Source organism: Zootoca vivipara, chromosome Z2 (assembly GCF_965207765.1).
Source record: "Zootoca vivipara chromosome Z2, rZooViv2.hap1.1, whole genome shotgun sequence".
Lineage (NCBI taxonomy): Eukaryota > Metazoa > Chordata > Lepidosauria > Squamata > Lacertidae > Zootoca > Zootoca vivipara.
The window spans coordinates 38,965,552-38,988,238 of NC_142585.1; positions in this window are offsets into that span (position 1 = coordinate 38,965,552).

Sequence of the window (22,687 nt, forward strand, 5' to 3'; positions counted from 1 at the left end):
CGATGACAGGAGAGCACATTTTATATGCAAAGGGGGAAAAATAGGGGGGAAAGCTAACCATTATTCATTCTTGACTGTTAAGGCATAAGAATTGGCAAATGATTTTTAATACAGTTTTAAAGTCTTATGTTTTTTTTGGGGGGGGGAGAAGCCCCACAGCAATTATTGAGTCACATGGTCTGTAAATCTTTATGTTTCTTTTTTTTGACAGGAATAACAATAAAACATATTTCTGTCCAACTTTTTTTCTGTACAAATTGAAGAGGTTTGAAGAGACAGCTGTTTTCTGCATTCCGAAACTTTGCAAATGCGCAGGAGGGGGAATCAACAAACGTTGAAGCTAATGACTCACTTGTCTTTTGACTTGAACAGCCAATTATGTTTGTATAACTGTTTCTAAGTTACTCCTTTGAAAGGAGCAACATGTATATTATTATAACTATAGTTGCCTGGTCAGTCTACCTCAGAATAGCTACTAAGAGGAAGGATAAGAGGAGAAATTCAATTTGCATTGAAGGGCAAATCTACGTAAATTGCACTTTCTGAAATGATATGGGACCTGAAACACAGCCAACCTTTGAAATGTGCACTTTTCCTAATGTTGCAATGCAGTTCTCAAGCATATACTAGGGCAAAAATACATGAACGGGTAAAAAAAAACCATATAAAATGCATTGCATTAGGGGAAGTCACTCTGCAAGAAAGTGGTAACTTCAGAGCAATTTTATTTGTCTGTGGCACCACAGCCATTACAAAATATGGGAATAGTAGAAATACCTGCAATCACAAATTGGAAGGAAATCTAAACTCTTGCCAGGACAACCACCAGAGAAGCAGAGGCAAAACATATGCAAGAATGTATATATAAAAACAAATTGTATGCAAAAATATGTAAGGAGAAATTTGCACTAAAATGCTGGTGAAATTTCACGAGGGCTTAAAAGAAAGCAACCTGAGGCAGAAATGTAGAGAACCAAACTTAAGAATTCTTTTAAAATGAGGAAATGTAAGAAACTGAAGTTGACAGTTTCATTAATCCGTAATGGAGAGCTAAGAAAATGTGCAGGAAAGGGCAACCAGAATGTTCAGGAGAACTTCCTAAGGAGGAAAAGCTGGCTAAGAACCACCTCTCTCCATTCGAGCCTACCCAGACCCTTTGATCATCTCTGAGGCCCTTCTTTGTGTGCCTCTTCCATGGGAGTTTCAGAGTGGCAATGCGAGAATTGGCCTTTTCTTTGGTGGCTCTGTTTGCGGGATGCTCTCCCCAGGGAGGTTCACCTGGCGGCTTCGTTATACACCTTTCGATGCCAGACGATGACATTCTTCTTAAACTAGGCCTTTGGCTGAATGACATCCAAGGCCTAATTAAATATTTTGTGGGAGGGGGAGATTATTGGTTAGTTTTTTTGTTTTTATTATTCAATTTCTCTCTCTCTCTTTCTTTCGTAATTTTATGTTATGTATAACAATAATAAAATAATAATAGGGAAAAGGTGACTAAGTGTACAACGTATGCTCAATTTCCACTGCACCTGCTCCATGCATTTAAAGCAGTACCACAGCACCATAAACTAGCATGGCTTCCCATAAGCTTCCTGGGAACTGTAGTTTGTTAAGGATGCTGAGAGTTTTTTAGAAGACCCCCATTTCACTCCCTACCATTCCCAGAGTGTTTAACAATCAATCCCTCTTCCCAGGAAAATCTTGTCAGGTCCCCCTCCCCCTCCCCCACATTTCTATTCTGAAAATGATGTACCACAGTTAAATATGTTTTCTTTAATACGTTGCCTGTACTCACATGTTGGTAAAAGTGCTGTGGGTGCCAGCACAAAATGGCTGCCATAGGAATAAAAGAAGAAGAAGAAGTGTCCGCCTGAGGGGCTATAATGGTGGTAAGGGAAACCTCAGGCCTGGAGGCAACATGCACCACTCCAGAACACCAGTTTCCTGTGAAGAAAGACTGATAGTTAACCTGCTGAGGAAATTGTAACTCTGCAAGATAGCTTAGGGGGTCTCCTAGTGACAATCAGGTCACTGAATGAACTATAGCTCCCAGGATTCTTTGAGAGAAGCTATGACTGTTTAAATGAAGAGCGCAGATGAGGTGGAAAACTCACTAGGATGTGTGTGTGTGTGTGTGTGTGTGTGTGTGTGTAGGCAGGGAGGGAGGGGAAGTGTGAACCCTATTTTCAGGACAGCCTCTGTCCATCCCTGTACATATTATGCAGAGGATGCACAGTGTTCAGTGTTGGAGATACAATTTATTTCCACTACCGAATGGATTGGCCATATTTCATGACAAGCACAGCCTGGAGTGGGGATGAAGGTCAGCCCATCAGAGGTGGAAATAAATCGTATCAGATTACAGCCTCCCATTACGGGAACTATTTATAGCTTCCTTCCTTGAAAACTATCTGGGAATTTGTTTTGCTTGGGACTCTCTCTCTCTCTCTCTCTCTTAAAAATTAACAGCTGAAAAGTCACTATGGAGCAAACACCTGAGACAGGTGAATCAGAGAACAACTACAGACCCTCTAACCAAGTTGTGATCACATTGCAGAACAATCAACTCACCACAATGACCCAGAAGGAGCATTCCAGAGGATACAAAACTGGTGGCCAGGCTACCAGCTTAACGGCAGTAAAAGCTACCACTTTTAATAGCAAACCCTGCCTTTCTACTACCACTGGTGAGCCCTGTCGGTTTGCTCCAGATCTGCAACAAACAAATAAAGGTGGAGATTTTTGGGAGGGCATTTTTGCACATCCCTAGGCTTCCATTCTGTTCCAATCTTACATTGTTGTACATTCCAAATGGCTATGCACTTCGACATTTACCTGATTTTAATACTGGGTTGTATCCAATGCTATTCCTATTCAGATTTAACCCATTGAAATTTATGGCCATGACTAGCTTAGGTTCATCCATTTCTGAGAGTCTACTTTGAAACTTGTATGAAAACTAACTCTGATGACTGTATTCTATCTCCACTTTCAAAGGGTTCAGTATGCCTCTGAATGCCAGTTGCTGGAAACCACAGGATGGGAAGGGTGCTTTTGTGTTTTGGTTCTGTTCGCAGGCTTCCTATTTGGGTGTTTTGTTGTCCCCTATGAGAACAGGATGCTGGACCATAGCTGCCAAGTTATCCCTTTTTTTTAAGGGAAATTCCCTTATGCTGAATAGGCTTCCTCACGAGAAAAGGGAAAACTTGGCAGCTATGTGCTGGACTAGATGGGTCATGGCCTTAACGCATCAGGGGTCTTACATTCTTACAGACTTCGGCTTTAAAAGTACCAAAATTGAAGTAGAAATGTTTTTTAAGATTAAAGTTATAGGGACCCCTGACTGTTAGGTCCAGTCGCGGACAACTCTGGGATGGTGGCACTCATCTCGCTTTACTGGGCGAGAGAGCCGATGTTTGTCTGCAGACAGTTTTTCCAGGTCATGTGGCCAGCATGACTAAGCCGCTTCTGGCGAACCAGAGCAGTGCACGGAAACGCCGTTTACCTTCCCGCCAGAAGGTAATTTATCTATCTATTTATCTACTTAGGTCGGCGGTTCGAATCCCTGCAACAGGGTGAGCTCCCGTTGCTCGGTCCCAGCTCCTGCCCACCTAGCAGTTCGAAAGCACATCAAAGTGCAAGTAGATGAATAGGGACCGCTCCGGCAGGAAGGTAAACGGCGTTTCCGTGCGCTGCTCTGGTTCGCCAGAAGCAGCTTTGTCATGCTGGCCACATGATCCGGAAGCTGTCTGCGGACAAACGCTGGCTTCCTCGGCCTATAGAGCGAGATGAGCGCTGCAACCCCAGAGTTGGACACGACTGGACCTGATGGTCAGGGGCCCCTTTACCTTTACCTTTATTTATCTCCTTAAGATTACCATGCATATTCTGAGATGAAATGCCTAAAAAGATGATTTCGTAAAACAATATGTGAAAATATAATGCATTTCTTTAGCATTTTTAAAATCATAGTTTGATGCAGAAGCAGTACAGTCTTGTGGCTGAAGAGATGTGAAACTGACACAGCCCACAAATAAGACTGAGTTGTCCACCTGTAATCCCTAGGGGCAAAGGTGCCATCACGCTGCTAGTCCTCAGGAACAGCCTAAAGAGTCATTCACCATTCCTCCTGCCCCCTTGCAATTGAGGGCAAGCACATCAAAGATGGAGGCAGTCAAAACATGGTCATTTCCCCTCTCTGTCAGGAGTGCGCTGCACCTGAGATTTCTATTATTTGCCTATTCATTGCTAGTTGCCAATGGTCCTTAGAAATATTTGCAAATACTGTTTAGTTGTGATGGAAGACTCCCTCTTTGTTATTGAAAACCCATGAAATATTAAATACAGTATAAATATCACCTTCCCATTTTTATTTTAAAATAGCCTTTGTTCAATGCCAAGACTGGAGGGTGAGATAAGCCCACACCTCTCTCTGCTTACTTATTTATTCCCATAATATTTATTTGCCAATACTTTACCCTGGGTACGTGTCTTTCTTTAACATATCCTTAGCTGTGCATGGTTTATTTGGTTTTTAAAAATTTTCTGCATTTCTCAGCACACCACCGCTGAACCTAATTGAAACCATTCACAAGCCAAGGCCCCCTAATCTTTCTTTTTGCCCCTTCCAATTTTTAATATGTAGCCCTCGTGCCCGTTACCCAAACTCCAATGCATCTTTCAAAGTTAGCAGCTAATTATATTTTCCCAAGTTATAGATCTGGAGTTCTTCAAAGGTGGTGAAGGCAATTACTCCCTCTCCGCACCCCCACTCTCCCCCATTCTCATTTAGCCTAACAGTCTCCAAAAGCTATGTATTGAAATCGCGTGGCAAGTCATTCTGTAGATCAGAATCGATGGGGGACGGGGATGCACAGCTGTGGGGTGCTGAGTCAGCTACTCTGAGCTCCCTCCTTTGTTCATATTCTCTTCTCCAAGAAGGCTTTCCTCCTTTGCCTTACTATTTGCAGAATAACGACACTGTGCTCTTACTAGGCTTGAATTCCTATATAACAGCAGGGAGGACTCTCAGATCTGATTGTGGCCCTCCAGCCCCCTCTCTCTGGCTCTTGGAATACTCCCCAAGCCACACCCCTTCTCCTCAGACCACACCCCTTCATGCTCTGGCATGAGCGGGCGGAGAGCAGACAGGGGTGGGGATGGCGTGCATCCTGGGGGCGGGGCGTCCAGCAGGGGTGGGAGGGCAACTGTGATGGCACCCTGTCGAGATCGCGCTGCCGGGGGCGGTGCGCTCCCCCCCCCATATTCCTCTTCCTCCGCCAGTGTTTGCAGCCAAGTGGAGTATTTTTGCCTGGCTGGAATGTGTCCTTGAACTCTGATCATGCCTCTTGCTTGCCTGGACAGAGCTCAGAGAAGAGTGTGTGCGAATATACAAAGAAAACAACACACCATGCAAATATGAAATTTACATTTATTGCTCCACCCATTATTCCCTCTTGCCCCACCCAAAACTGTTACATGGATGTCAGAAGGTTACCAACCTGCTTACTATTTTTTTACACAAAACAAATGTGGCAAATACAGGGCAGAATAGAAAACAATGCCTTCTTACATCTCTTAATGGCCAATGCCCCCTTTTCCCAGCAGTAAAAAAGAAAGAAAGAAAAGCTTTCCACAGCTATGATTACCTCACAGCAACCAAGGAACTGTGTCCCTGGATTTTGTAAATCACGGGCTCCAGAGATCCAGAAAATCCCTCCCTCCTTTCTCTCTGCTCTGCCCCTCTTAGCTTGCTCCCACCCCAGCCTCCCCCTGTTCCCCCCATGTAATTGTGAGAGGGAATGATGGCAGACTCTCACCCCTGGTGGGTCAGAGCTGTCAGTGATCACGCAGGCACAGGGGCTGCAACCACAGAGATTATTCGTTGCCAGAAGAACCTGGAAGAAATTAAATTCTCCACTTGGCTGGTCCGGGTGACTCGACTGTGCTCCACCAACTTGTTTCTTCATTATATTTCTGGCCGATAACTGACTGCAGAGCTTGTCTTGTCTGTTTAATACCAGTTCGACGGCTCCATGAAAGGGACCAGGGTTGTCTGTCTCAGCGAAGGCGCGCACTGGATGACTATCCCCACCTCATTTATTTTACAGACAGGTGGGTGTGCGGGGGATTGCCTCAAGTTGCTCCGTCTCTCAATAAGGGTTTTGTTGTTGTTGTTGCTGCTGCTGCTGCTGCTGCTGCTGTGCTTTGCTGGGTTTTCCCTCAGGACTCTTTGAGATGAATTTTGGGCTCAACGGCCAAGAACATAAGAATAAAAGAAGAGCCTGCTGGATCAGGCTAGTGGTCTATCGTCCAGCATCCTGTTCTCATAGCGGCCAACTAAATGAGCTCTAGGCCGGTCTCCCCTCCTGCTGTTTCTAACAACTTGAATTCAGATGCATTTCTGCCTCTGATCGGGGCCAAGCGACATTTTTGTGTTGTATCCTTTTTTTGTGCTGACTTTGGTGTCTTTCCAATGAGCAGATATTCAAGTGACAGACACAAAGAACAGGGCATCTTTCCCTGAGTTTCTTTGTTTTGTTTTTTATTTGTTCATGGCTTGGGCCTACCGTGTTTCTCAAAAAATAAGACACCGTCTTATATTTATTTTTCCTCAAAAAACCCCACGGTGGCTTATTTTCAGGGGATGTCTTAGTTTTTTTTATTAAGTATGTGTGAGGGGGAAAGAGTACAGAGAGCCCCCCCCCATCCTGAGGAGCAACTCCTCCACCAGCAGCGGAGCCAGCGGGGAGGGGGAAGAGTCCAGTGGGGAAGGAGGAAGTAGGAGACAGGGCTCTGGCAGGATAGCAGAGCCTCTGCTGCATGTGGGAGAGGAAGAGAGAGTGGGGGGGAAAGGGGGGAGAAGGAAAACATGGAAAGGAGACCCTTTTCCCCTCCGGTTCCGGAATTACGCAGGAGGAAACGCGGAAGGAGATTTGGGGTGCCCAGACTCTTATGTTGGAAGAAAACGCGGGAAGCGCCATTCCAGGGTTCTGGGTCAGACTGAGAACATGTATCCTGTACAGCTCTAGCACTGTAAATAGCCTGCACATAATAAAAGCATGAAAAGGCAACGGTCTGGAGAGTCATTACTCTAGAGTAGTCGCAACCCATCGCCAGTGACAGCATGGTACAGTTTAACCTACAAGGTTAAACTGCCTATCACTATGGCTTATTTTCGGGGTATGGCTTATTTTCAGGGTATGGCAAATTTTCGGGGTATGGCTTTTTTTCGGAGAAACACGGTAGTGCTTACAAACAGAATGTGAGGAGGGCAACCTATGTTAAGTTGGTATTGTGGTACAGCAGGACTTGAATGCTCCGTAGTCCAAACAAACAAACAAACCCTTCCACACATAAAATCTAGGTGTCAGGGAGAAGAGCTCCAACCTAGCCTTTCCCCTGACCTGCTATATTTCTATGTGCAGGATTTATTTACATTTGTTTTTTATGAGGAACTGTTCCATTATCAGAGTCTGCACCTACAATGCTTCACCTTCACTTTGGGTTAGGATTTGGGCACTGATCAAGATTTAGAGCCGTGTTCTTTAACCTTGGGGCCCGAGATGTTGTTGAACTACAACTCTCAGCATCCCAAGACAGCCTAACCAATGGTCAAAGTTATGAGAGCTGTAGCCCAATAATGTCTGGGGACTGAAGGTTGAAGAGCAGTGGTTAGAGCAAGCATGATAAGAGGCATAATGACGTTGGGGAAATTCATATTCCAAACCAGGAAGTTCTGAACTTCAGCAACCACTACATAGTGGCTTAACAGAGTGGCTTAATAATCAATCCCTCTTCCCAAGGAACTCTGTGAATTGTAGTTCTGTGAGCTCAGCACCTTTAACAAACTACGCTTCCCAGGATGCTTTTGGGAAAGCCATGACTGCTTAAAGTGGTAAAATACTGCTCAAAATGTAGAATGCAGTTGGGGCCTTGGTTTCATTTCCCCAAGTCTCTTATTCAGTCAGTAGATCCTGAGTATAGAATTGCACCCTTAGTCACTCCCCCCCCCCCGGACCAGATTAACCTCTTCAGGTCATTGTCCTCAACATTTTGGTTGCCATTTCTGCAAGTTTTCTAGCTTTAAATTGGGGCTGAGTTAGTCTGTCAACTTTGGTTCTCCTTTTCCCAGTGCTGAATTCAGTTCCCCACATTTCTGTAACAGCTTGCTATGTGTGTGTGTGTGTGTGTGTGTGTGTGTGTTTCCCCTTTTTAAGACACCACCTTATAACTTTTTTTCCTCAAAAAAAACACAGGGTGGCTTACTTTCGGTGGGATGCCTTATTTTTTAATTACCGGTACAGTTTTTACGGCTCAGGGCGCTGACTCAGGGCGCTGCTGGGCTCTCTTGAGTGCTCGGCGCTGCAACAGCCACTGGTTCCAGGTGGCAGGGCGGCCGGCGTCCTTGGTTGGGCCAGGCAGAGACCGCTTGCTCAGGCGCTCCTCCCGCCGCCGCTGCAGGGCGCTCCAAGCTCCTTGGCCGGACCAGGCGAGGAAGAAGCAGTGAGCCCAGCGGTGGCGGCAAGCACGGAAGCGGCAGGGACGGCGGTGGATGAGAAGGCGGAGTGCGGGCATGCAGCCAGCAAGGCGGGAGCGCGATCAGCTGTTAAGCGGAGCTCTTGGAGCGCTGCTTCACAGCTGATCACGCTCCTGCAGTGCCGGCCGCATGGAGTGACTCTGTGAGTGGAGGTGCCTGTAGGGGTTGGTTTCCGCGGCGCGGAAGTATGGCTTATTTTCGGGGTATGTCTTATATTTCTCAAATGCTTAAAAACCCTGCCATGGCTTACTTTATGACTACGTATTAAAAAAGGGGAAACAGGGTATATATGGGGAGCTTGTGACAATTCTGTTTTAAATGCATAGTGCATGTTGGGCCTTAATTCTGGCAATTGGTCAAGAGGGTAACTTTATAGTCAAACCAGCAAAATCCTGGCTGGGCAGGGGGATGACACCTTTCTGTCCATTGCCTTGTGTAAGCTGCTTTTCAGCAGACTGTCCACACATTAATCTGCCAGTTCATCAGCTACAATCAAGTGACAGGCACCATTTGTGAACCACTCCTAAAGTTCAAGAAATCCTTGTTTGTTTGTTTGCTTGCTTGCTTGCTTTTGTTTAATTAAGAGCGAGAAGAAAGAAGCTCTTAAGAGGCTGGAGATTCTCTTTCTCCACCCAATGATAAATTAACCTCCTCTTTGTTAAGGGAGACAGGCAAACAACCCAAGATCAATGAACCCATTGCTGTCAGTGTGGCTGCTCATTTGGAGTATAGAAAGAAGAAATTCTGGTGGGGTGGGGAATTAGAAACATCAGCCTTCAGGCCCCTACCATGGATCTTGCTGGTAAGCAGGAGTGAGTGTTGGTAGTGATTATGAACAGAAGTTATTATGAGCCAGATTTGAATACCTGTGAGGAGGGGTCATAGCTCAGTGGTAGAGCATCTGCCTTGCAGCAGAAGGTCCAAATTTCAACCCTCAGCACCAGGGGCAGCCGAGCCCATTTTGCCTCATTTGGCAAAATGGGAATGTGCCACTTCCTGTCCCTCCCCCCGTCTCTCTGCCACCCCCTGCCCTCCCCACCATTTCTGGTGCCAATGGAATCACCCCAGGGGCAGGGAAGATGAGCAGCAACACCATGTGCCAGAATGCCCCCTTTCACTGAGCTCCCACTCTCCACCCTCCTTTGTTTTTCAGGATGGCAGCAAAGGCATGGGCTGCTACCTGTAAGTGGGGAAAATAGTGAATTCGTCAATTTCAGTTTTTCATTCATCCAGGCTTAAATCCAGTTTTCCACGTTTCCATATCAGTAGTTTTTTTTTGGGGGGGGGGGTCCTCATAAAATTTCATCAGCATTTTAGTGTAAAATAAATGCTGTGAGATCATTAAGTCCATATTCTAAAAATACCTAACAGCACAATGGGTCATAGGAGCAGAGCCATAAGAGAAAGAGAGGAGGAGGAGGAGGAGGAGGAGGAGGAGGAGGAGGAGGAGGAGGAGGAGAATATGCTTTATACAGAGCCAGACCATTGGTCCATCTAGCTCAGTACTTCCAGCAGTTCTCTAGGATTTCAGACAGGGAGTCTCTCTTTGGAGGTGCCAGAGATTGAACCTGGAGCTTTCTGCAAACAAAGAGGATGCTCTGCCACTGATTTATGGCCTTTCCCCAATATAATGACTGGGGTGCAGAGTTAAGAACACAGGAAAATGCCTTATAATGAGTCATAGCATTGACCCATCTAGCTCAATATTGTCTACCCTGACTGGCAGCAGTTCTCAAATGTAACTAACGGAGGAGAAGTTTAGCATAACCTGTTGCCCAATCCTTTTTAGCTCAGGGATGAAGAACCTGTAGCCCTTGAAATATTGTTAAGCTCTCAGCCTGGATAGCTCAGTTGGTTAGAGTGTGGTGCTGATAATGCCAAAGCTGCATGTTTGAACCCCATATGGGACAGCTGCATATTCCTGTATTGCAGGGGGTTGGACTAGATGATCCTTGGGGTCCCTTCAAACTCTACAATTCTGTGATTTCTATGTGCTTTGCCACTGATCTATAGTCACTTCCCAGATGGTTCTGTAGTCTGCAATAGAAAGAAATTGACAAAATGTGATGTGTCCAGAGGAAGATGCTGAGGTACCTCAAAGTGAAGTTCTTTGAGGAAAGGAGAAGTGGTGGTTAAGAGGTCAGGATAGCTATCTTCAGATGAGAAGAAATGGAACTTAGCTGAAACATTAGGAAAACCTGGATAGCACATACTGTTGGACAGTGGAACATAATAGCCTTGGAAAGTATTGGGCTCTCATTTGTTAGAGGTTTTTTAGTAGAAGCTGGGTGGTCATCTATGAGGGATGCTGCAGTGAGTGGATTTGTACCATCACTGATGGGATGGAGTAGATGATCTCTTAGGATACCCACCTCATAACACTAGTGGTGTTCTGTTTGGCTCAGGCTGTGAGTCTGCGAAAATTGGACCTGGAACAGAAGCAACTGGAGTCAGAAATCAAACAAGAGGAAACAAGCAAGAGACAAAGAAGTTCACCACCTTTCAGGACCTGGGAGAGCTCCTTTGGGTTGCAGTTGTTGCTCCAACAAAGATTAGGATGGTGTTCAGCTAAGCAGATCCACTGAAATGAATGCTCATGACTAATATGGGTCATTAATTTCAGTGGGTCTACTCTAAGTAAAACCTAGCTGGATACACAACACATTGTGAATATATTCTATCCCCCTCTCAAATGCCAACTGATACTTTCTTTCCCTCTCTTTCAACCCTTGTTTTGTTTAAAATGCATTTCTTCCCCCTCTCACTTTATGCAGCAATTGTGACCTTTACGCCAGCCCCCTTTGGAGGCAGGCTTGGAGTCGTGCATAAAAGTCACATCAAATGGGCCACTAAAACCCACTTTGGCCTGATTAGAATGAATTGCTCTTGGATGCCTGGAACATTTCCCTTTCCTTGCTCGCTTTCTTGTGCTTGATGGAGTTTCCCTAGCGATCAAAATGTGGGGCGGGGTGGAGAAAATGTGAGAGAAATTCCTCTACAGGTACGGCCGTCTGCCTTGGCGGGTGCTAATTGCACTCAGCAGAAGGATTGATTTGTAAAATGTATTCTGCTTGCCTCAAGGACAAACATTTGTGCAAATCATATTATTGTATGCGGGGAAATTGGTAACACTTGGCGTTACAGCTCTTTTTATAAATACCCTATTATTTATGAAATTAAATTAAACAGCACTTGATAGCAATCCCTCCCCCCCCCTCCTCCCAAATGTTGGCAGGCCAGTGTGCCGTTTTTTAAATGCTACCCTCACATTACAAAATAATCTATTAGCTCTTGGGAGTCCATCAACTGGTGGAGGAATTTATTGTCCATGCATTTTGTAACACGCTGAGTGTTAACGGTAGGAAACAAATAGGCAATTCCCCAGATAATGCAACACAGCCTCTCTCGCTCGTTATTGTAGTTCTTTGAAACAGCATTGTTATTAAATACAAAACTCATTCACAGGATTCTGCCACATTCCTGTGCATCCAAGTGGAGACGTGCAATGAAAAGGGTGTGGCCATTCAAGTAGAAGCAAATGCTCACTGTCTGGGTCACTGAGGGCAAGAGGAAAGGTAGTTTCCACTCTGGTGACATTGCCTTCACTTTCATCCAGACATTGGCCTCAGTTGCCTTCAAAGGGTGAACAAATCCAGTTTCTCTCAGTTTTCCAATGTTAAGTTTGGTTCCTCTCACTTCCACATCCGTTTGTAGATTTTACATTTTTTTAAAAAAAGTTCACATGTAAATCCACCAGCATTTTAGTGCAAATTTTCCCTAATGAATACATTAGTTGTATGCAATTTCCCCTGATCCATCATGCCATTTGCAGTTGGTAAAAGGCACTTCCAGTCACTGAGGCTGCCTGAGCCTCCAGTGAAAGAGCTGGATTCAGAAGCACCCGCAAACTGTGCAACTTCAGAGGGACATGGGAACCATTCACAGTGCCTCAGCCTCGACAGGATTCAAGCTTTTAGATGCCCCACCAAACTCAGCCTACTGTAAGCCAGTGCCCCTCCCCCTCGCACCCCACCTGCCTATTTACAACCGGTTCTGGGAAAGTCGCTGGCTATCAGCTTCCTCCTCTTGTGATGCTATTGTTGGCCTTCTAGATCTCAGCTGGAAGAGGGGAAAATGAGGATTAGTTGACTCTGCTTGTCATTGGCTCTTGCTCCAACTCCCCTTGGTCTCTCCCTGCCTTCCACCTTACCAATCCCAGTGGGTGGCAGCCACCACTGCTCCTTTACTTCATGAATGAGTAAAGTGAATTGTGAATGAACAGTTATTAACATGGAGATTTCCCTCTGGGTTAAGAGAAACTGATTTCCTTGGGGAACAGACTGCTGCTCTCTCTCCTGTGGCTTCCCTTCCCACCCAGCCTCCCATCTTCTTTTGCTGCTCAAGTACCCATATCTGTGGGGTGTAGGTGCCCTCTGAAGCTCCACACATGTGAAGGGACACCCGGGCACCTTGAAATCACCAAGTTGGTCACCATGTGGATTTTATGTCACTGACCTTCCATTTAGGGTCAGCAAGTGGACCATTCAATCAACTTTAATTGCTCAACTGCATTTGCATCCATGCCCAACACTCTGGCCACACTGCACCACACTCTATATTTCTCACTCCATTTTTTTCTTTACACAATCCCTGCCAGTAAGGTCAGAAAAGCCAATAAAGGAAGGACAAAAACACGGCCTACTGGGACAACTTCTGACGCTGCCTCCCTCCTTCACAAGAAGGCACTGACCTTGCCTTTTGAAATTCTCACCGCCTCTGGAAAACAGGCAGACAAGACATCTTTACCGAGGTAGAAATTTCTCTTGAACATACCCCCTTTAATTTATGTCTGCTTGCAGTCCATCGCCTGCGGGCAGAAGCCATTAATGGTGGCTGCTTGTGACACAAGCAAAGGCACCCCTAATGGACAGCCTTGCTGCAAAGGATTTTTTGCTAGCATTGCAATGCTTCCACCTCTCCCCTGTTCGCCTCACCACCCCACCCACAATGCTATATTTCCCAGACCCTGGAGAGCAATCCTTACTTAAGTTCCTTGCTACTAACCCAGGCCATTAATTTTCTCCTTCCCCCTTATCCTGGTCATCACCTGACTCAATCCTTTGGGAGCAGCACAAGTGGCACTCCATAACCCCCCCATTAGATGCCTTAAAGGTAAGACAAGCTACATGTCATGAAACTTTTAAAAGTTCCATATGTGTGTTTCTGAGGGGGAGGGGATGCTTTATGTGGCTTTTGAGATGATGCTCAAATTGCACATCAGAAAAGATAATGCATCTTTATGCTGTTACAATGACTTCTAAATTTTTCATTTAATGTCAGCAGAGTTGGTGTGTGTGTGTGTGTGTGTGTGTGTGTGTGTGTGTGTGGTGGAAAGGGACCCTCCATTGGCTGTGATACACTCCCAAGATGCCCCCCTCCCCATGATTCCATAAAATGTCTGTAGTGGATTTGAACAGTAGGAAATCCAAGGGTGATAAATAGCTATTTCTAAGTAAATTTCATGCAATTGCCCTTTGGTTAAAGTCTCTCCTCTCAGCACTTTTCCTGAGCCCGCCGCATGGCTAATAACATTCAAGAGCGAGTACTCTGCAGTGTGACAACTGATTGCACTTTGAAGGAGTAAATGGCTGATTTCATAATTGGTATAATTTTTCACAAGTACCTGAATGTCATATACAGAAAGAATAAGCAACCTGGACTTAATATGAGAGCTTTTTCAATTCGCTGGCGAAAATCAATAATGTATTAAATCCCCTCCAACTGATTATAATAATGGGGGCTTTGACGAAGGTTTTGGTGAGGGAGGCAGTGGGCTTTGAAGGGGGTGGTAGGGGGCAAGGGGGGAGATTTATGGCAAAGGGTTAAAATGCAGGGCTCCTTTAGCAATGGGAGTCAGTTTTCCTAATTAAACTTTTAGCGAGGTTCCTCCTGCCCACCCACCCTGTTGGAGCACTCTACTTATGTAGAGAGGACGCTCCTTTCTGAAAATTATTATTGCTGCTCAGAGTGGCTGTTGCAGAATTAGTAGGCGCTCAACATGAGAAAGAGGGAGAAAGCGATGGCGATTATAATGAAAAGAAATATGGACTCCATTCTGGAAATTACATGCCAGCTCGAGAGGATTTTTCAGGGCTCTAATGGGAAAAGGCACTAGGGCTGGGTGGTGGGGTTTTCCCCCTCCCCCCCTCTTTCTCCAGAAGCAATCAGTTTGTGTGCTGGTGATTCATAGTATGTTCTTTGTCCTCTTTCCCAGAAGTTGTTTGCAGCCAGTTGCTCATATGGACCGGTGGAGTGCTTCATGGATTCTCTGTCCGGGCTCTTTTTCTCAAGGCAGGGGGTTGCCATGGCAATTATCTCACCAGGCAACTTTCCTGCCTCCAGGCACCTTTGTGAAAGTTCAATTAGCATCAGTAATAACATGAATATTATCATCGTCCAAGCTATAAAAAGGGAGAAGAGGAAGAAGAAAAATAAAGGGGGAGGTTGGTGGAGTGGGAGGAAATGATTTTTTTCCCCTCCACAGAGGGAATTTAAAAATTGGGGACTATCCTCAAAGCAGAGAGCTAGTGTGGTGTTAGTGGTTAGAGTGTTGGACGTGGAAGACCAGGGTTCAAATCCCCACTCGGCAATGGAGCTCACTGAGTTATCTAAAGCCAGCCACTGCCTCTCTGCCTAATCTACCTCACAGGGTTGTTGTGAGCGTATTTGGTGGAGGGGGGGAACCTTGCTTGTACACTAATTTGAGCTTCTTTGAGGAATGGTGGTATGTACGTAACTATAAAGAGTAAGGTGATTTGGGGCAAAGAAGATCAGAGTCCAGGTCCATTCTGCCTAGTTGGACCTGCTTGATTGTGCAGAATGTCTTGTCCATCTCTATAATCAGATTTTCAATGGTAGATCACAGGAACATAGGAAACTACCTTATACCAAAGCAGATCATTGGCTCATCTAGCTCGGTATTGCTTATTTTCAGAGCAAGTGGCTCACTTGGAGCTCTCCAAGGTCCTGAAACCCAGGCTTGCTTGCTGGCCCAGTGTTGTCCTGTGAACTTCTGGCTGATGTCATGACACAAGTGGCATCTGGTTGATATCAGTACAAAACAGGATGCTGATTTGATGGACCATTATTCTGATTCAGTAGGGCTCCTGTTATGTTCTTCTGTGCAATGGTAAATACCGGTAAACATATTTTGTCTACCCCTCATTTGATATTCCTGCACTTTTAAGTCTGCTTTGCAATTTCCTGCCACTTAGGAAAGCAGGGAAGTGGAATCCCACCTAGGAAAACATTTCCCCATATTAGGAATTGGGAACCTGTAGCCCTCCTGATGTTGCTGGACTACAACTCCAATCATGCCTGACCAATCGCCATGCTTACTGGAGCTAATGGGAATTAAAGTCTACTAGCTTCTGGAGGTTAACAGGTCCCCCACCCTGGTCTACACCACATCGTCCCTAAGCAGAGTTTCTGGGGGTATTGCACTCTCTACTTACTCATTTCAAAACTCCTGAACCTGGCCTATGCTGTTATCTGCCCTGATGTGCAGAATACAGATTTGGAGCTGACAAATCTATCTACCCTTCACATCACCAAATCTAACTCCACCCCCTTGAGCATGGGTATTATTCATGTTTGTGTGTATAGTTTCAAACTCATTTCCTATTTTCCAGTTGAGGGGACTCTGCCAGGAACGCTCTGTGCCAAAGATTAAAACAATTTAGGGAGCAGACAATCCAATTTCTTCCTTTGAAGACACAAGCAAATTGGATATCTGCAAGAGGCACGCAAATTTTATTATCAACACATAGTTTGCTACTTAACTATCCTTAAGAATCACCAAGTGTTCATGGAGTCTAATTAAGAGGCCATAGTGGAGCTGTAAGAATTTCCCAAGTAACTTTGTAGCTTGCAAGACCAAGGGTTCCTAAAAACACGCCATGGAGTGTTAAGGGTTACTCAGAACACCTTATGGTCATCTAATTTGCTTAATGAGGGCAACGGCTTCTATTAAAAGGAGCAGAAGTATAAGCCACAGTATGTCATGCTGTTAACCACAACCCTCTTCTTCTGGGCCAGCTCTACAGAGTATATTCACGGGGGGTGGGGGGGGCTATCTAGGTGACAGATCACCAGTTCCACAGACCCACCCACCCCACCTGACAACCTCTTTCCTTGTTACAATGGTGCAATAATCCAGGAAGAATATTGCAGAATCATAGGTTTGCATGTTCCTGGCTGCCATTTTGAAATCTGCCCCATTTTTTATGACACTGCTGGATCTTGTACCCTGGCCAGTTGTTTCAGCATAGTTGAGGCAGAGCCACCAGGTGGGGGACAGGAGCTGGAGGGACACCTCACATCCTAGGGGGTCATGCCATATGTCCAAGCCAAAGGTCCTGAATCAGAAATCAAGAGCCAGGGGAAATGATAAATCACTGAGACACACACACAGTCTGAACAGCAACAGCTCTCTCCCCATCGAAGAGAGACAATGGCATGCGACCCACAGGATGGGGGGTGAGAGGATCTTGGGCTGGTGGCAAAGAGATTAGGGATTTGGAGCTCAACTACCCAGGAAAGGGCTTGAAAGGGATGAGGGAGTGCAAGAATGATCAGAGCTCATGGAGTGGGTGCTGTGATGAGGAGGCTCAGGAGTCTGATCCTGGGGAAGGTTCAAGCTGGGGGTTGGAGAGGTGCTCTACCCCTGTGATATCAGACACCCAAAGTCAGGCCCCTCCTGTCACTCTTGCTGGCAAGAAGTTTTTTCCAGAGTAGGCATCTGAAAGGCCACCTTATATCAAGCTGACACTTCCATCGCCAAGGAGGGGGAGACGCCAGTGTCAGCACAAACAAACTGCAAGGCCCTCCCCACCCCAGCCCACTCACATGCATGCACACTTGTGTGCTGAAAGTAAACATGTCTTCAAAAGGGAAAGATGGGGTGTGGAGCTTGCTGGGTCAATGTCTCAGCCATGCGATTCACCAGCTGTGCCTCTAGCCCCTTGCTTTGCCTTCTGTATTGCTCAGATCTATGTATTAAAGAGGCTGGCAGAAAAATAGAAACCAGAGTTCGAATTCTTGATTCGGCAGCGAGGGTGAGGGCAGACAATAGCCTGCCTGGATATGCATTTGGGTAATAACTTTAGCAGCAGCAAATAGAAGGTAAAAAAATGAGTCATTGTTAATTAAATTATTTCTGATTTATAAAAAATATGCAGTTTTCTGGGAGGACGCAGGGGTATGTGTACCCCTAAACATTTTGTGTTGCCCCAACCGACCAATGGACGGACTGACATGCCAGCTGTCTCCACAGTAGCAGTGTGGACTGGAGCTCCGTCATTCTCCCCGCTGGTGCCCAAGGAGGGGAGTCTGGGGCGACTGTAGGCAACAATGCTCCTCCTCCTCCTCCTCCTCCTCCTCCTCCTCCTCCTCCTCCTCCTCCTCCTCCTCCTCCTCCGCTAGAAGCAGCCAGCGAGTGCTCACCTCTCTTCCCTCAAGCCAACTTCGCCGCTGCCGTGGGCCTTCCCGTCCTCTCAGCACCGCCTCCTCGAGTCCCTTGTCCGGGAGTTGGGAGGGGCCATGGGGGGGCAGCCAAAATAAGAGTACCCCTTAAAAAAAATTAAGAAAAAAAGCACTGAAAATATATATTTGTGTACTGCTGTGATAAGGCAGTTTACAGCAATAAAACCATAAAACCGAATAATAAAAATGTTTGGAAAGTTAAAAACAGACATCAGTTAACCATTGTGGAAGGGTGTGTTCTTAATTGCCTGTGCAGGCCTGGTGGAAAAGAAATGTTTTCAACAGGCATTTAAAAGCCGACATGGAAGAAATATTATTATTATTATTATTAATAATAATAATAATAATAATAATAATAATAATAATAATAATAATAATACAGACTGTGAGCTTGAAAGGGGGTCCTGAAAGGGTCAGTCTTCTCTACAGTAGCTGGCCTAGTAAGAATCCCTTCTCATCTGCTTTGTGTCTCCTCTTAGAGCTGTCAGGCCCTGGCTTGCCCCATTGATTCGCTTAATATGCTGGGGACAAGAAAGCCTAGTGTGTGTCAAATGTTGCTGGCAATAGATGGCTTAGGAGTCATTTTCGTTCTTTTTATTGCCTTTACATTATTTTTAAATTGCCCCTCACAGCGCTTACAAATGGCCTCTCCCCATCCTGCTGAACTCCAACTGGGGAGCTAGGGAGTTAGAGAGGCCTATGCCACGTTGTCATTTGAAATAATTGTCTGGTGATTCTCCTCTGGATAGGGGCGATGGCAAGGAGTCACCTGTTGCAAGGCTTGCAAGAGCAACAATGGGAACAAAAAACCCCTATAACCTTTCTGAAATAATAGCTGGGATCGCTGTCATCAGCGTTCAACGTGCCAAGTCTTTGGAACGGAAGATTGTTAGTGTAATTAGGGCCATAGCTCAGGATTAGAGCACCTGCTTTTCAGGCAGAAGGTCCCAGGTTCAAAGCCCAGCATTTCCAGGCAGGGCTGGGAGAGAATCCCTGCCTGGAACCCCAAAGAGCCACTGCCAGTCATTCTATATACCACTGAGCTGGATGGACCCAGGGTCTGATTCAGAATGCTTCCTTAAAGCCTCATTTCAGGGGGGGGGTGTGGGGGACCCTGTGGATACCAGCTGTTGTGGTTAGTGTTGGACTAGGAACTGGGAGATCAGAGTTCAAATCCTCACTCAGCCATGAAACTCAGTGAAGGCCTTGGGCCCATTACTGCCTTTCAGCCTAACCTACTTCACAGGGTCATTGCTGGAATCGTTGCTTTTCCTTCACAGGGTTGTCGTGAGGATAAAAATGGGGGGGGGGAGAGAACCATGTACATTGGAGGGAGGGTGAGATAAATATAATAATGATTGTAATGATATGCACCTAGAGATGCTGCGTTGTAGACTCTTGAATTACACCATTCCCACCTCAGAAAAAAGTCATATTGTTGCATTAAAGCCCTCATAGGATTTGAATGACATGAGGGGAAGTGGAGACACTCTAGAACTCAGGGGAACTAGAAGAGCCAGAGACCTTTGTCATTTCCAGCAACTGGAAGACTCAAGAGGGAGATCTTATGTACTCTGGCCTCCTAGACCAGCGTTTCTCAACCACTGTTCCGCGGCACACTAGTGTGCCGCGAGACGCTGGCTGGTGTGCGGCGACGTACAGCGACGAGAAGGGCGATTTGCATTGTCACGTGCCTGGCGGCCGCCAATATATAACATTGACCAGCCGGAAAGGAAGCCGGCTGGGTCACGACGCGGGGCGAGCGCAGCTCTCAACAGCCACCACCACAGGAGGGTGGTTTTAGACAAACTTAAAGAAGCTGGCTGGATGAGCTCAACCTGAAACTGGCTGAGCAAAGGATTGTGCTGGCAGAGAAATCAGCGGCTTGTGAAGCCTTATTACAGGAGATTGCAACCAACACAGCAATTGGCAAGTGTTTCTTACAGTCATAATTATATAGTCAATATAGGGCGGCACAGAGTTAATTTTTTTAACTTTTTTAATGGTGGTGTGCCTCGTGATTTTTTTCATGGAACAAGTGTGCCTTGGCCCAAAAAAGGTTGAGAAACACTGTCCTAGACCACAGCCTTAACCCCATCTGCTGCTATTAAAGGACCTCAAGGAATTGCTTATTCACTGGTAGGCCCTGTGAGCTGTTCTGAGTCAGTAGATGCATGCGAGGTTGTCATCCATTGGTTTGGGCCTTCTGGCACCAGCATTCTTGAGAACTGAGGAATGGTTCTACTATCTCTTCTTCTGATAGCTCCATGAATTCTTCAGCAAGTATTTCCTGTGAGAGAACCACTCAAGAGGGATCTTCAGCCCTAGTCCCAGGAGACCCCACATGTTCCTCCAGGTCTTTGACTTGAGGGATATTTGCCCTCTGAAGAATCAGTGTCTGGCAACAGGTTTGGGCAATATATGACACATCACTGCTGCCCCGGCCAGGTCCACTGCCCTCCATGTTTTGTATACCTGTCAACTGTCCCGGGATATCCCACTTTTTCCTCTGAGATTATGGTGCCCATTTTCGTACGGTGGCCTCACCCTGAAAAAAAGCACTTTTGCTGGGGCCATGATATTGCACTGGTCATTTGACTTGCCCGGGAGTCATAGCTGCCAAGTTATCCCTTTTTTTAAGGGAAATTCCATTATGCTGAATAGGCTTCCTCGCGAGAAAAGGGAAAACTTGGCAGCTATGCTGGGAGTACAGCCCCAGAAAATTGTATCCCGGTTGTTTGTTGCAACATGTTGCAGGGTACGTTTTTGGAGGCCTGCATTGGGAAACTGACATGAGTACAGCAGGCTCCCTACTGTAGACCATTTGTTCTCAGGCGCATGGCCTTTTAACACCTCATAAATGGCTACACTAAGGTCTTTCCCACAATAGTTGTATTGGTCAAACTTCCTAATAGCTTGCTTCATAAACGGGTACACTGAGGTATTTTCACATTAGCTACACAGTTTCCACCTCAAAATAGTTTGCCTCATAAACAGCTGCACTAAGGCATTTTCACATTAGCTACACACTTCCTACCTCATAACAGTTTACCTCATAAATGGGTACACCAAGGTATTTTTTTCAAATTAGAATGGTGAAGCCTCATAACCATTTGCTTCATAAATGGGTACACTGAGGTTTTTTTTATATTAGAAATGAGAAACCTCATAATAGTTGATAAGTTAGTACCTCATGTGGTATTTAGTTTTCCACAAAGCAGAGTTTACCACATAGCAACTGCAGCACACTGTGAGACAAATGGTGCCAGAGGCAACTTTGGCTATTTGGGAGTTCCACTCCCATATCTGACTCAGGCTTGGATCAGGGCCATAAGGGATTTGCTGTGTCATGGTGGGAATATGTATTGGTATTGCTGAATGCTACCTGCTTAGTGGTGCCTGATACGTTCATTGGGTTGCATTCAACTAAGCTCTCCTCAGAGTAGATCTGTTGAAATTAATGAACCTACGGTAAGTTAGTAATGCCCATTATTTTCAATTGATTTATGCTGAGCAGAACTAGTAGATGGACACTGATCAGATGCACTGCTTCAGGTCCCCCTTCAGGTCGAAAAAAATAAATATTTAAGCCTACAATACCATGCAAAGCTAACAAGAAAGACTCTAGACAGTCAAGGCCCAGCCACTGTAAATTTTGGAGCTGGGATGCCAGCTCCTGGGGCCTGAACCCCTTTGGGCCTCTTTAATATTTTGGGGGTTGGGGCTGCCCCTCCATGATCCAAAAGCGCAAAGACAAAGTGCAGAGGCAAACATGGCTACAGTGGCTGGTTCCTTCTCTTCCTCTTCCTGCCATGGAAGGAAGGGAGGGTTGAAGCAGCTTACCCCTGGTGACGGCACCAGGAGGAAGAATCATAGAGTTGGAAGAGACCACAAGGGCCATCCAGTCCAACCCCCTGCCAAGCAGGAAACACCATCAAAGCATTCTTGACATATGCCTGTCAAGCCTCTGCTTAAAGACCTCCAAAGAAGGAGACTCCACCACACTCCTTGGCAGCAAATTCCACTGCTGAACAGCTCTTACTGTCAGGAAGTTCTTTCTAATGTTTAGGTGGAATCTTCTTTCTTGTAGTTTGAATCCATTGCTCCGTGTCCGCTTCTCTGGAGCAGCAGAAAACAATCTTTCTCCCTCCTCCATATGACATCCTTTCATATATTTGAACATGGCTATCATATCACCCCTTAACCTTCTCTTCTCCAGGCTAGAGATCCTGATCCCACTAGCGCAATGCCAGGATATTGCATGTGTGTGAAATCACTTGCACATTGTTGGCCTCCACAATCACCCTTGCACCTCTTTTGGAGTATCCCAGGAAACAAGGCCTATACTTGGAAGGCTTCTTGCTTCTCCAGGGACACACCTGCACAATACATTTAAACGGCTCTTACACCACTTTAAACTGTCATGGGTTTCCCCAAAGAATCCTGAGAACCATAGTGTGTTAAAGGTGCTGACAGTTGTTAGGAAACCCCTCACAGACCTGTCATTCCCAATGCAGTTTCACAATCAACAACTCTTCCCAAGGAACTCCCCACCCCATTTTTCGAATTGCACATTAGCAGCTTTCCAACAACAGAATGATT